The 14,800-nt window shown below is 36.0% G+C and overlaps 1 long non-coding RNA gene across 1 annotated transcript in view; it reads left to right on the top strand.

Annotated features, from left to right (window-relative positions):
* The window catches only part of LOC108974295, a 90,642-nt gene that overhangs the window by 58,298 nt on the left and 17,544 nt on the right, over nucleotides 1-14,800 (top strand). Inside the window, exon 2 of the long non-coding RNA XR_001993791.1 lies at nucleotides 5,780-6,048. This is a non-coding gene — a long non-coding RNA (uncharacterized LOC108974295). The remainder of the gene's footprint in view (nucleotides 1-5,779; nucleotides 6,049-14,800) is intronic.

Here is a 14,800-nt window from a genome sequence, read left to right as displayed (position 1 = left end):
GGTCCTTTGCGCGTTGGCCACGGCGAATGACGCATTCGATGGAACGATGAGCTGTACGAGATATACGACGACATTGACATAGTTCAGCGAATTAAAACACAGCGGCTACGCTGGCTAGGTCATGTTGTCCGGATGGASGAAAACGCTCCACCTCTGAAAGTATTCGACGCAGTACCCGCCGGGGGAAGCAGAGGAAGAGGAAGACCTCCACTCCGTTGGAAGAACCAAGTGGAGAAGGACCTGGCTTCACTTGGAATATCTAATTGGCGCCACGTAGCGAAAAGAAGAAACGACTGGCGCGCTGTTGTTAACTCGGCTATAATTGGTTGATGTTAATAACCTGGCTAAGCATTCTCTCTAGCTCTGTTAAATTAAAATTAAATAAAAGTAGTCAATGTGCATTGTAGACAGTCTTGTGAAATTCGCTCACGACAGAATGTTCACATAATATGTTTCAGTATTAAAATTTAAGTTTCCAAAATCTGGAGTAGTAAATAAAATGGATGTTTCTTTACAATTACTATTTTTCTATGGTTTTTAGTTCAGAACATTAGAATTCCTTACATTCTTGTAAGTATTTCAACAATATTCCTGCTAACCCAGTAGAAAGCCGAGTAGAAAATATTTCGGGTGTCTGTTGTTATTGCAGCTACTCATCTCCGAACCTTCCTTGTGTTTGTTGAAGTACATTTGGCGTTTGTTGGTGTGCTTATTTTCTGCAGGTGCGGATCTTGGCTGCAACAAACAGCCCGGTAGCTTGGTGCTGGAATCTGGTACTACAAATGACAATATTTGGCACTTCGTCGAAGTCGCTCAGCCGCAGTAGCCACCATAGCAAATGCCGCAAGGATATACTCGCCTTGTCCTTGTCTCGTAAATCGCACTTCATGGACTGCGGTGATGTCAGCCTTTATATTTATGAGGACATCAACCAGCTGATTGGGTTCGTTTTGTACACGGCCCCAAACCTAGCGCACAACCCTGAGGAGGGATGGTTCGCCTCCTCTCTTGGAGTCGCCTTCAAAGATATGTTTTTGACTACCCAGAGAATACTTGATATGAGACCGGAAATCGTGAGCTGCTTAAGTCATATGTAAACAACTTAATTTCTGGTCACTCCCATCTGAATGGCAATCAGAGAACTTTTTTCACCTGCGAGAACTTCTGCACATGATTTCATCTTCCAATGCATTTAGCACATAATTAAAATATAGAAAATAATTAAATTTAATATTTTGAAATACYAKTTGGAAAAAAATGTGTACTTATTTAAACCGGATGCGCATAACTAAACCAAGAATAAAAATATGATTTTGAGACTACTATCTCTGCAAGCCACTTATCGGTTAAATCACCGATTAATTACCCAACAGTACTATCCAAGATTGTTGACAAAGTTTCTTGGATATTCTTAATGCCCAATTGATAATTTTTGTCTTCTTCACTTTTGAGTTGAACGCGTTCTGGCTACGYAGTTGATGCAATTCAAATACTTAGTTGCTTCGTCAAACTTTTATGTTTGTATTTTTGGAAAATGTCACCAAGCGGTGATCTTTTTTCATAATCCACATGCGACGTATTTACATATATGTACAATTTACTGAATGGGTTATAGTACTCCGGGCCGTGCGGTGGGTAGAAAATGGTATGATGAGTGATCGCACGGTGAAAGAAGGGCTGCTCTGTTGGCTGCAAATTGGTTTGGTGCTATTTCGAGGAGACATGTTACTATGTATATAGAAATGGGATTAGTGATGGAATATCTTAAGCATTTGCCATGTCTATACAATACTTAGACGTGTATCTTTTAAGTTGGTATAGTAAAAGGGTATCTATTGAAAAAGGGAGTGGAATTAAAGGTTGTAAGTTCCTTGGGTTGTCCACTTAGTGGACTTAAAAGAAGAGAGTTCAAGCAGGTCTTGATTCGGGTTATGAGAGTAGTGAAGCTTGGATCACTTTTTGAATGGCTCTTTAAACTTCTCACCCCTGTTTCCCAGAGTTAACCTATTAAAGTAAACCAATTAACGGTTTAATTTTTATGTCGTAAGGACCGGAGAAATCAATTCCTGTAATAGCGAATTCTGCTTCGCCCTTCCTTAGTTGCCGCCTGGAGGAAAAAAAATTTGTCAAAAGTTGAGCCCGAAATCAGCCGTTCTCTTTTGTTTTCATTTGAACAATATTGCCATTTCTCTAAACTCATATATAGGTTTCAGTTATGATTTTTTATAATATAAAATATCAAAACTGAAATCAAACTATAAAAAAGATGTAAATATAATATAATATTTATAAATATATTGAAAACGATCTTTCTAATTACATAGCAATCACCTGACTCGTTTCTACGGTGAAAATCCAACTCGAGAAATTCTACGGTAACGTATGGTAAGCGGTTACGGTTAGTTAGTTAAGGTCAAAATTCTAATTTTTACTGGATATGCTTTTTGGGTCAAAACTTCATAATCTGAATGCCGTTGCCATATATGTATGTATTATGAGACTTATTAGAGCAGAACCTACATAAATGTGCTATGACTGGAATAGCTTTTTTTAATAATGAACATCTATCTAGACTATTCTCTTGTGTTTTTTTTTGAAGATAGACTTGATTAGCTGGAATAAAGTGATGTATTAATTAATATTCGCATAACTGGCCAATCCTTTGGGTCGAGTTTTAGCCATTGGGATCCGTTCCACCAGAGGTTTTAACTAACTATTTCCAGAATTCTGCAGCCGCCATAAGCTACATCAGTCGGATTGTCTCAGCTTTCAATGTGACTCTAATTCTTTATTCTAGCCTTTTCAGTATTTTTGGAAACTGGATGGTACACAAATGTTCGGCCAAATAAGTCTTGAATATCAAAAGAGATGTCTAACTGTTTGTATTTATAGAAACACTGATGTATAGGGTAAGCTTTTGCAGATGCGTCAGATAATCCTTAAATATTGATGTCCGCTGGTGTCGAGCAGTGAGTCCATCGAGGAAGTTGGTTTACATACTATTAGAAATGTTAAAGTAAATTTCCGGAATATCCTACAATGCACGTAGCGTTTTACATGTAATGTCTTCAATCGACTCAAGATATATTATCCCTTGTTGACAGTGTTGGCCAGTCAGAAGGAATTCGGAGTATGGATATTTGACTTACTTTGGCGTGGGTTTTATGGCCGATTGATGGTCTGTTTCCGGTTCGTAACTAAATACGCAAGAGATATTACTTTTTATGGTTTAGGCAAGCTTTATAGAAGCCTGTGCCAAAGTAGAACAATGGGCGTGACTCTACCCACATATTTCAAACAAAATAAGTACAAAACATTCTTTTAAAATTTCCATGTCGCAATCCGTAAATGAGTGCAATCGAACAACGTTTGATTCTTTCACTTTCTGGTAAACTAATTAAATTAATACAATGAGATAAAGCTTTGCACGAATAGTGCCCTGTCACATTAAGGCCGAAATTGTTCAAATGGAAACAAAACTGTTCGAGCCCCAAAATACTGAATATGTGGACCCCAATACATATACTTTCCTTCATAATTGAAATTCAGTGATAATCCCTTCTTGAGAAAGGTTTGCCTSTCCGTCAAAAATGGGTTGAGCAGATTAGCCCCTTCGGGTGATTTTATAACGCATAAGTATATCGGCCAAAATGTGAGTTTGATTTCATCGAACAATATATGTGACCTGGTCTACGGAAGGGGGCTTAGGTGTCAAAAAAAATCAATTTTCACTTTCTAGTTGATTCGGATGCAAGATGAGATGCTTTTTCACGTGATAGAATCCAAAAAGTTATAACTTGTTTGAAAGTTCCCTAAAAATGTAGAGAAAGAAKAGTAAAAATACGAAAAAATATAATTTTTTTGTAATGAACAAAATACATTGAATTATAAGCTATAAAGACATGATTATACACTAGAAAAACGTATAATGGGCCAAAAATACCAATGCTGAGTATTTTTCTTTGCTGTCGTTTTCCTTGAGATCTTTTTACGTGTTGATCCTGAGGAAGTTGGGCCTGGTTCATCGTCTGGTTTGAGAACATCTTCACTAGTTTTTGCCTTCCATTTCTTCGATGGCACTGTTACACCCTGTGCGGAAAAATTACGTACTAAATGTTCGTAACGCTTCTTCCCACACGCATGTACAAAAAGGAAAAACGAACGACAAACAGGTACTCTTTGGAAGGTAAATGTAATTTTATGCCTCATAACTTCTGTATCCTGTCTCTGTCCATATTTCTTCCGCCCAGCAAGCTTTGCGTATACGCTTTCCAGCTTTTCGTTACTCATAATTCCAGCTTCGATGTGACTTAGTATCACTAAATAAAGTTCATTTTTCGACATCTCTAAACAATTGTTCCGCGTACTCTCGATCATTTCCCCGAGGTATCAGTGTATGACATTTATTATTACAACAATCTTTTGACAGAAATTKTGTTACCAGCTCCTCCTCCTTTACTTTAACAACAGACAAGTCAATCTTAACAAAAGTTTGTTCGGTATCATCTTCTGCCTGAGATACACATACTTCATCTTCATCATAATCGCTCTCTCCATTGTTTTCATCATCCTTTTCATGGAAATATTGTCCGTATACGGCACTAAACTCCTCATCACACACTTCATGCGAAATGCGAAGACGATAATGAACAGAAACACTTACACAAATGTGATAACAGAACATCCGGAAAGAGAGACGAATGAAAACAAGGCAATAGCAGCTGCGCGGTATTAGAGTAAACGTCCCTTTTTCAGTGTTACTTTTTTAAATATTCCACACTAGCAACTTACACGATGAACGATAATAATATTCCGACCAAAAACAACACTTACTGGACGTTCTTGAAGCCTCTGGAAAGGAGAACAATTAATGAGATAACGAGAAACTGACGAAACGAGTTGTCTTTTCGCACGTTAGCTCCCTTTTCGAAGACCAGGTCACATATGTTTAATTCCTTCGCAAAATCTTTCATGGTTTTGGATATTTGAAAGTTGCAAGAGTATAAACTTTTCGGAAACACCTGAACTTAGACATTCATTAGCCCATGGTGAATTTTTATAGAACATATACATACTCGTATTTATGTATACAAAAAAACGTATATTGTGACTATATATCCTTCTTCTTTACTGGCGTAGACAAGGCTTACGCGATTATAACTGAGTTAACAACAGCGTGCAACTCGATTCTTCTTTTCGATACGTGGCGCCGATTCGAGATTCCAAGCGAAGCCAGGTCCTTCTCCACCTGGTTTTTCCAACGCGTTAAGGTCTTTTTCAGAGCAGAAGTTTTTTCGTCCATGCGGACAACATGACCTAGCCAGCCAATTCGCTGAACTATGCCAATGTAGTCGTATACCTCGTATAGCTCATCGTTCCATCGGATGCGATATTCGCYGTGGCCAAGGCGGAAAGGACCATAAATCATTCGCAGAACTTTTCACTCGAAAACTCGCAACGTCGACTCATCCGTTGTTGACATCGTCCAAGCCTCTGCACCATATAGCAGGACGTTAATTATGAGTGACTTATTGAGTTTGGTTTTTGTACGTCGATAGAAGACATTACTTCTTAATTGTCTACTCCATCCGAAGAATTTTAATTTTTTGGATTTGAAATATTTTTTATAACTTTTTTTTTAACAAATTAATTTATTTAGTATATTATTAATTGCGATAGTAGTAGCTAGGTTACACCTGAACTTAGGTATTCCTTACTTATTATAACTGATCTTTATCAAAAACCTGGTTTTATGGAATTTAAAACTTTTCTCTTTCAGTTCTAAATCACCGCGCCGAATTTGTTTTTTCTCCATTTTTATCACTTAGTATGATAGTAAGCATTGCAATTTGCATAGCAATTTTGGCAATAATATTTTCTCTACGTACAACGTGTAAAAGCTCAACGCAAATAATAAAGGAATTTTCGCATGACCACAATTTATGGGAGGTTTCGAGTCGAAGTTCAGCAAGCAAAGAAATGGACATAAATGAAAGTGATGAAAGAAACCCAGATGTTATCCCTGAGCTACTCGATATCGAAAAACAGGTATTTTCAAAACTATTCTATATGATTRAAGTGAGTCTTTCAAAATTACCTTTAAAATACACTTTTTTACAGACCTAATTACTGACAAAATCAATAATTTTAAATATTTTTATACACTAAACATATTTTACCTAACGATTGTTCATTGTACATGCAACTAAACGAGGTAGTTATATAATCATATACGTATCTCATAATGATCATGTTGATCAGATAAGTTGAATTCCGAAAGACTTCAAAGATAATAAAGCGAATATTTCCTCAATTTCAACCGGAGAATTTAGTTCAGGCTGAGGCAGCCCACCTAGTAATATATTGACACTCATTTAATTTTTAGCAGAAAGGAATATGTAGAATTACAATTTTCTTAACAAGATCAAGATAATATTATTGATCCCACTTAGAATGGACTGAATGGATTTCTGAATTTGCTCTGGTCAAATATATACAATTCTCATGGCACGCTTTTTGTTGCCAAACTCCTCCGAAACGACTGGACCGATTTTGATGAAATTTGCTGTGCTTATTAGGTACGTCTGAGAATCGGCCAACATCTATTTTCCGAATCCCATAATGTGAAGGGTTGTCTACTCCAGAAGTAATTTTTTTGTAAAATTTTGTTTTTTTCGTTTTATGATTCAACATTTTTCGATGCACATAGTTCTAAATTTTCACCCTTATACGATCAACGCATGATTTTTTATTGCGATTTTCATATTATTCTGTTCCATCCGCAGAAACCACAGACAATTGAATATACTAATAATAGTAGTATATTATATTTTTTTTTGCTCTTGCAACATGTTGATACAGAGTTTGATAAAAAGTGTTCCAATATTAACGAACTTAAATTTGGCGCCAACCCCAAAAACAAGTAAGAAAGTCTAAGTTCGGGTATAACCATCATACTTTTACAACTTCTATGGATCGGAGCGGTCTAAATACTTTCAGGTGTTGGCAATATTAGAAAATGTAGCGACAAAATCTAAAATGGATTACAATCAAACCGAAAATTATACTAAAGCATCCTCAATCGAAGTTATATATTTCAACCAATACCACATACTATTAACATGACGCATTCTAACGAACTGCTTTAGGGTTTCATTAAGGTACCTCACATGCAATCACCAAATGTACGAAAATGCTATTATAAGTAATATAGGGGCTAAGTCACTAGATTTTATCAGTTTTATGCCCAAAGATACACTGCTACTAGTAAAGTATGCTCTCTTTTTGTTGAGATAACACACTTATTGGCTGTTAGATCATCCGAATGTTCGCCAATCTGACAATATAAATTTTTAAATTTCAGACATACCATTCTCAAGAAAGGATTCTCCAAATTGCCGTTAAATAAATATATATACATATATATATTATAAAAAGTAATCTAAGGGCACTGGGGTCCACATACTTCGGTATTTAGGGGCTTGAATAATTTCGGTTTGATTTGGAAAATTTTTTGTTCACCTAACGGTTGTACATATGTACAACTTAAAACTAATCAAGACAGATATAAAGTTATGTACATATAAATATGATGAGCATGACGGGACTCGTTGAACGAATTGTATAAGTAATAGACATCTTAGATTGGGATTTTTATTTAACTGTGCGTAGCCCACTATCTAATTAGCTCAATGAACAATCTTCTAAGCCATTCAAACTACTTGTATAATATTTATTATAACCGAAGCCACCCACCTTATGAACATACCTACACCTATAAAACGGGTTTCTTAGAAACTACTAAAGTGCGATAAATTAATAAAAAAAAAATCGTCCAGGACATTAAATTTTACATTCGAGTTACGATGAGAAGAATTTATAACAGCCGATACCAAATGGAAATAGAAATAGAACTGCAAAACGCCTACTTCCCATATAACACAATTGGAAACTCTATCTGATTCTTCCACGTTCGGTATAAAAAACAAGAAATAATCAAATTGTCGGCATACAATGTTTTACGAAAAGTTTCTTCGCCCAAGAATTGTCCAGATCAGACTAAAACTATTCAAGCACCGAGTTAACAAATATGTAGACTTCAGTACCTACTGCAATCTTTCCATCGAAAACAGATACAAGTATATTGTAAAAATTAGATGAGATTCCTTTTCTGATATTGGAATACCTCCATATCAAGAATATGTTCAATTGGATCAATAATTCCATTAGACGAGCGACGCATCTCTTAATCCTCATTACGAATTCTACAAACTAAAGATAAAAATATGTATAACATCGTATCGGCCCATATTTCCTTAGTTTACTTTCATACATGGTGTACAAATACCATGTCACAAAACTGCGAAATATCTAGGCCTGACCCGGGATACAAAATTTAGACGAAATGCACATGTAAAAAGAAAGAAAAAGAAGAATTGGAAATAAAATTCAGAAAAAAGTATAGCTTTTGGGCAGAAACTTTACCCCATCCACATTTTGCCAAAACAAAATTTTAATGTGTGGTATGTTCGAGTGATCTTGAAAGCAATTTCGGAATATGTCAAGCCTCATATCCAAACATTTTGAACACTGAAGTCTTAATTCTTGTCGACCGAAATAAATGGAAAGAGAGGCTTAAACGAAAAACCATATCACTTCAGCAATTTACATACAGATTAATTCATTCAATAAACAAAACAAATTTTGTGTTACAATTATATTAATAATTGCGCTCAAACAAGCCAAGAATGATTTGAGGCTAACATCCCTGCTAATAAATGGGGTATTAGAGATTTCTATTAAAGTTTCTATGAATTTCTTAATGCCCAATTGACACTTCTAACAAAAACTATTGTGCACGTGTTCATCTTTTTCTTACGCGTTGGGGTTATGAGTTGCACGGTGTAATTCCTTCAATGTATTGTTGTTTTCAGTGACTTGCATGTTATGTTATGTTATTATCCTAAATTAGTCTACACATATGCATCAGACAGATAGATTTTAGTATGCTACAAAACCCATATGTAGTATGTCAACCGATATTTTTTTTATTTTTGTACCAAGCAAATGGAGTTCTGTAATCCAATAGCGTTTTGGAAACCAACTATGTGGTGTTGTGTAATGAAGTACTATGGATTGCATTGAACACACATATATTTATACTCTTGCAACCTGTTGCTACAGAGTATTATAGTTTTATTCAGATAACGGTTGTACGTATCACCTAAAACTTAGGGAGATAGATATGGGGTTATATAGAAAATACATACTATACTTATACAAGGGTGAATAGAAAAGTTGAAATCCGGGTGACTGTCTGTCTGTCCCTTCGTCTGTCCATGTAAGCTGTAACTTGAGCGAAAATTGAGATATCTTATTGAAACCCTCTAATAAGTTTAATTTACATATCTCCTAAACTACTAAAGCTACAGAAACCAAATTCGCCTAGTACGAATAGTATAAAAGCTCCTACCGAAATCGAAAAAATTAATATAAAATCCTATAAAAGCCCCAGTTAACGGTACTGTTCAAAACTACTAAAAACACGACAAATCAATTACTAAAAGCGCTGAAATTAACTTGCGAGATGGTATAAGAATTTATGTAAAATCCCATATCTCTAGAGCCGACCTACCGATTCGGATAAAATTTAGTGTGTTGCATTCTTTTGATATTTCTATGTTACAAAGTCAAAATGACACCAACCTCGCCTACTTCACATATAACATAATTTTAAATTTCACTTGATTCTTTCACTTTGAAGAACACATATCAAGARGAAATTAATATAACGAAATAAAAGTTTGCACGAATATAGCTTTTAGTGTGGGCCAACTAATCACCAAAAAATGTCAAATGTGAAAGGTATAGTATTGAAATTAGGTATTATACTTATCTTACAATGGCGTGTCTGTGCACTAAAAATAGTTTGAATCGACCCAATACTTCTCTTATCCATTATATACCTAATTTCAAGATAATCGAACTTCCAGGTGACTTTGTACTGCATATATCGACCAATATGTGAGTTATCTCAATGAAAATGAGGGAGCGTGTCTTACTCTTAGCAATGTATCTTTGTTCCTAAAATAGATAAATGAGAGCAAAAGTTGATTTGCACTCCATATACTAATATCAGGATTTTCGAATATGCAGCTGACTTTGATCTATATGATTGGTTTTGTCGTATGTGGTTTTTTAGTATTGGGAATAATAGATAAATCCGGGTCGACCACTACCACGATGTACTACATAAAATGATATTCGTATACAGGTAGGTACAGTATGGCAAGAAACTCTTTACAAACTGAAAAAAGTATATATTTTTTGACTTTGCATGCAAAAATAACGCCTTTAGTTTCTTTCTTTTCAATATTATTTTAATGCAGAACTATTATGTAGCAAATTTAAATTAGTATGTTCAAAAATATAAACAATGCAGTGAGAGGGAAAATTTTAAAACAACAAAATATGAGTTTACACATTTTTGACACTGTCAAAACACTGACAGAAACTCTTTACACACTTTAGTTTTCGATTCTATTTTGTTCTATTTGAAGAAAAAACAGTACTTTACCGTTATATATGGTTCTGTATTACGCGCTATGTTTGCATTCCTTTTCATTTAATTGCGAAATATTTCTGCACACGTGTCAAAAAGATAATTTTAATATTATTTAACATGCGTGGAGCTAAATTGACTTTTAACGTTACCCAAATGATACATTATAATCACCAACTTGGAAAATCTATAGCTGAGCTAGTGGAGATGTTTCGTGTATCGCGAAAAACAATTTATAATGTTTTACATCAAGCCGAAAATGAAGACAGACTGGAAGCAAAGTGTGGAAGTGGTCGAAAGAAGAGATTGATGAGCGGGCAGACCGCCTTATCATGCTTAAGGTCCGTCAAAACCCCCAAATTTCGACCACAACCCTTACCAAGGAGTTGGAAGAAGAGTGTAGCACGGTTGTTTCACATGAAACCGTCCGCCACCTAATTCTGCGAAACAAATACTCTTCAAGGATTGCGCGTAARAATCCGCTCCTTTCGAAAGTAAATGTTGAAAAGCACTTAACTTTTGCTGTCAACATGAGCATCAAGCCGGACAACTATTGGGATGAAAATGGGTTGAATCGGAACAATACCTCCCTTAGCCTCATATTGAATTTGTCCAGAAAGTAATAGGACTGAATCAATTTAAAAAATGTATTAAATCAATCAAACAATTCTTTAAGAGCTTTCAAAATACTCTCCTTCTGCGTCGAAGGCGTCACGGTAGGTATTCCCCAGAAAAGCATTGAGAGTCGAAGTGCTTGCTACTTGGATTCCCTTTTATCAGTCTTTTCAGAAACGCCATCTTCCGCTCCGAGTAACAGTCACGGGGGAAGTAAATCAGTCCTGTTACATTCCGGAAAAACCCTGAATACACTGGCCGCTCACAAGTGCAAAAAGTGTTGCGTATCAAAAGCTGAAGCTCATTTTTGGAAGAAACAACGCAAAAAAAAACGATTAAAAAAGCATTTCAAAATCTTTTGATGCGATGCTTTAAGCAACACTCTCTAATTTTTAGTGAGATAACTCAATTTTTGTATTAGGTATATGGTAGTTAAGGGAAGTATTGTACGGAAAAACTATTACCAGGAAAAGATTATACCCAAATTTCATTTATCTATCTATACCTTGGGGCGTGAACAGTGTTTGCTGGATTTAAACAATTTTGGGTCCTAGAGTGCTATAACCAAAGGGCATTATTTATGCTGAGTGTTCTTCCACTATATTGAATGCTTCTTTATTCCTTCGAGCTATACAGAAAGGCACATTGGTTAGACAAAGTGAAGTGCACTGACACACAACATACAAAAAGCGAAAAAAATATAAATATCTATATACACGTATATGCAAAACGAAATATACATATACAAAAATATATATTTTGAAATTAAGGGAATGGGCGGAAGAGTAGTACAAAACTCAAATAAAATCTGTCCCTAATGTCCCCCCGAAAGATAATCGCATTCAAGCAGAAGCTGTAGTTTTACCGCAACTTACCAACATCCTTCCAAGCTATCATATAGATAGTAAGCATTGGAAAAATGTTACACACCTAAAGCTAGTAGATCCCAACTGCAACACTYCCGCTCAAATAGACATTTTATTAGGCAGCGACTTTATATCGCAAATTATACAAGGTGTTGAAAAATTTTCAAAAACCCTTCTAGCTCAAAATACCATATTCGGAATGATACTAAGTGGACTAGTTATAGAACCAGTTGCCACATTGACAACTGAAGTTGGGGAAATCTCAAACATGTACCTTAACTCACAATTGAGAAAACTTTGGGAGTTAAAAAAAAAGCTTTACCTTTGGTGTAAACTGTGCCCCATGCCTAGTCATTCGTTCACTCCACGAACTGGCAGGAGACACAAACTCAGCATTTTCTCTGGCAACACGAGTGTTAAAAACTCAAACGTATGTAGACGAAATACTTTCTGGAAGTCGCAGTCTTCTACGAGCTAGGATTCCTAATCACAAATAATAAATGTCCTCAAAACCGCAGCGTTTGCTTTAAAAAAGATAACAGCTAATCACCCACATATCTTAAAAAATATACTCAACGACAATTTGTTGGATACAAATTTTCTTATATTCGAAAAGGAAACTACAACAAAACAGCTTTCATACAAGGCGAGATAGTTCTAGCCATTGCTGTTAAATTTGGATTACGATTAGTAATCAATTAGATTAAATTTGAAAAGGAATGGTATTGATTACATAATTCTCTTTTTAACAATTCCTGATTATTAATTAATTATGATTAMAAATAATCTAAAAACAAGTAAGGACTAAGTTCGGGTGTAACCGAACATTTTATACTAATTTCGCAACAAAATTGCTAATATAATATTCATTACTGTTTGAGATACGTGTCGTTTTGTGAGCTGCTAAAGGTGAGTTTTTYGTTTTTTGCGATGTCGAAATTTGTTGAGCAAACAATTTGCATTAACTTTTGTTTACGGAATCAATTTTCTGCGGCGGATACGTTGAGGATGGTGCAGAAAGCCTTTGGTGATGAGGCTATGTCTAAAAAAAATTTTTACAAATGGTATAGTGAGTTCCAAGCCGGCCGTGAACGTGTCGAAGAAGAAGAGCGAGGTCCAGGGCGACCATCAACCTCAACCGGCCTCACGTTCAACAAATCAAAGATTTGGTGCTTAAAACCGTCGAATAACAATTAGAGACCTTGCTGATGAAGTTGGCATATCGAAAGGCTCAGTCAATACCATTTTGAAGGATGTTTTGGGCCTCAAGCGCGTCAAATTTCGAACGGTACCGAAAACATTGAATTTTTTGGAACAAAGGCGTCGCGTTGAAGTGTGTGAAACGATGCTTTCCGACTACCAGGGTGTCATGGAACGCATTATAACTGGCGATGAGACTTGGATCTATGCTTACGACTCCGAAACAACCGATCAATCGCGCGAAAGAGAGCCGAGATCAAAAAAAAAAAAAAAAACGCGCCAAAATCGCTCAAAAATCAAGGTCATGTTGACTGGTTTCTTCGATTATTGTGGTGTTGTGCATTATGAATTCTTTCCAACCGGTCAAACAGTCAACAAAGAATATTATTTGAACGTTATGCGTCGTTTTTGTAACGCTATCCACCTAAAAAGGCCGGAATTGTGGAAAGACAATTCTTGGTTTTTACACCACGATAACGCACTACCCCATACTGCCCTCGTAATTCGTGATCATTTCGCTAAAAACTTGACCTATATCATTCCGCAACCACCGTATTCACCTGATCTGGCGCCGTGAGACTTCAGGCTGTTCACCAAGCTCAAAAGACCGCTCCGGGGACACCGTACTTATACGATAGAGGAGATTCAAATCGCAAAGAAGAAGGAACTGAAGGCCATCCCGGAAAGTGACTACAACCAGTGTTTCGAAGATTGGAAAATCCGTTGGCATAAGTGCATTGCATCGGAAGGGGATTGCTTTGAAGGGGATTTGGAAGAATAAATAAAGAATTTTCAAAATAAATACAACGTCACCTTATTTTTTGGACAAGGATACCAAGATATAGCATACCCAATACTACATATGGATAGCGATTTTAAATTTTCTATGAAACCGTATGCCAAGTATGGCAGTCAGGGGATATGTTGTAAATGTATTATTCTTTGGATTCCGATCCTCTGGTTGAAGTTTTGCACCTCTTTACTTATCGAACATTGCTTTACAGGGATCATTATTTTGAGATCTGAGAGCAGGTCGCTAGAAGYCAGATTTGGGAAATACGGTGCATATGTAACTCGAACCCCAATTAATGGATATTGGCTTTCGTTTGCACTGACTTTTGCCACCTTGCATTGCCTTGGTGAGACAGGACTTTCTTTTCATTCAAATTGGCCGTTTCGTCTATTAGACTTCGTTTGACTATCAATAGGAGTTCGGAGAGAAATGATGGAGCCATGTTTCATTCGTTGTCATGTATCGTCTCAAAACCTCAGGTTTATTGTACTCGGTTATCTCCAAATACTACTCCGAATCATCAGCATGTGGTTGTTTCTGGTCAAAAGTAAGCTCTTACTGCACTCACTTTGCACAGAGGTTTCTTATACTTATAAGTGGTATGACGTAYACATACTGTTGACATCTTTGGAGCGCCTGCTATCTTGAACAACTCCACTCAAAATTATTTTTATACTCTCGCAACAAAGTTGCTAAAGAGAGTATTATAGTTTTGTTCACATAACGGTTGTTTGTAAGTCCTAAAACTAAAAGAGTCAGATATAG

This window comes from Bactrocera latifrons, unplaced genomic scaffold (genome assembly GCF_001853355.1).
Source record: "Bactrocera latifrons isolate USDA-ARS-PBARC rearing strain unplaced genomic scaffold, ASM185335v1 scaffold_545, whole genome shotgun sequence".
NCBI classification, from domain to species: domain Eukaryota; kingdom Metazoa; phylum Arthropoda; class Insecta; order Diptera; family Tephritidae; genus Bactrocera; species Bactrocera latifrons.
This window is presented reverse-complemented; position numbering and strand designations above follow the sequence as displayed.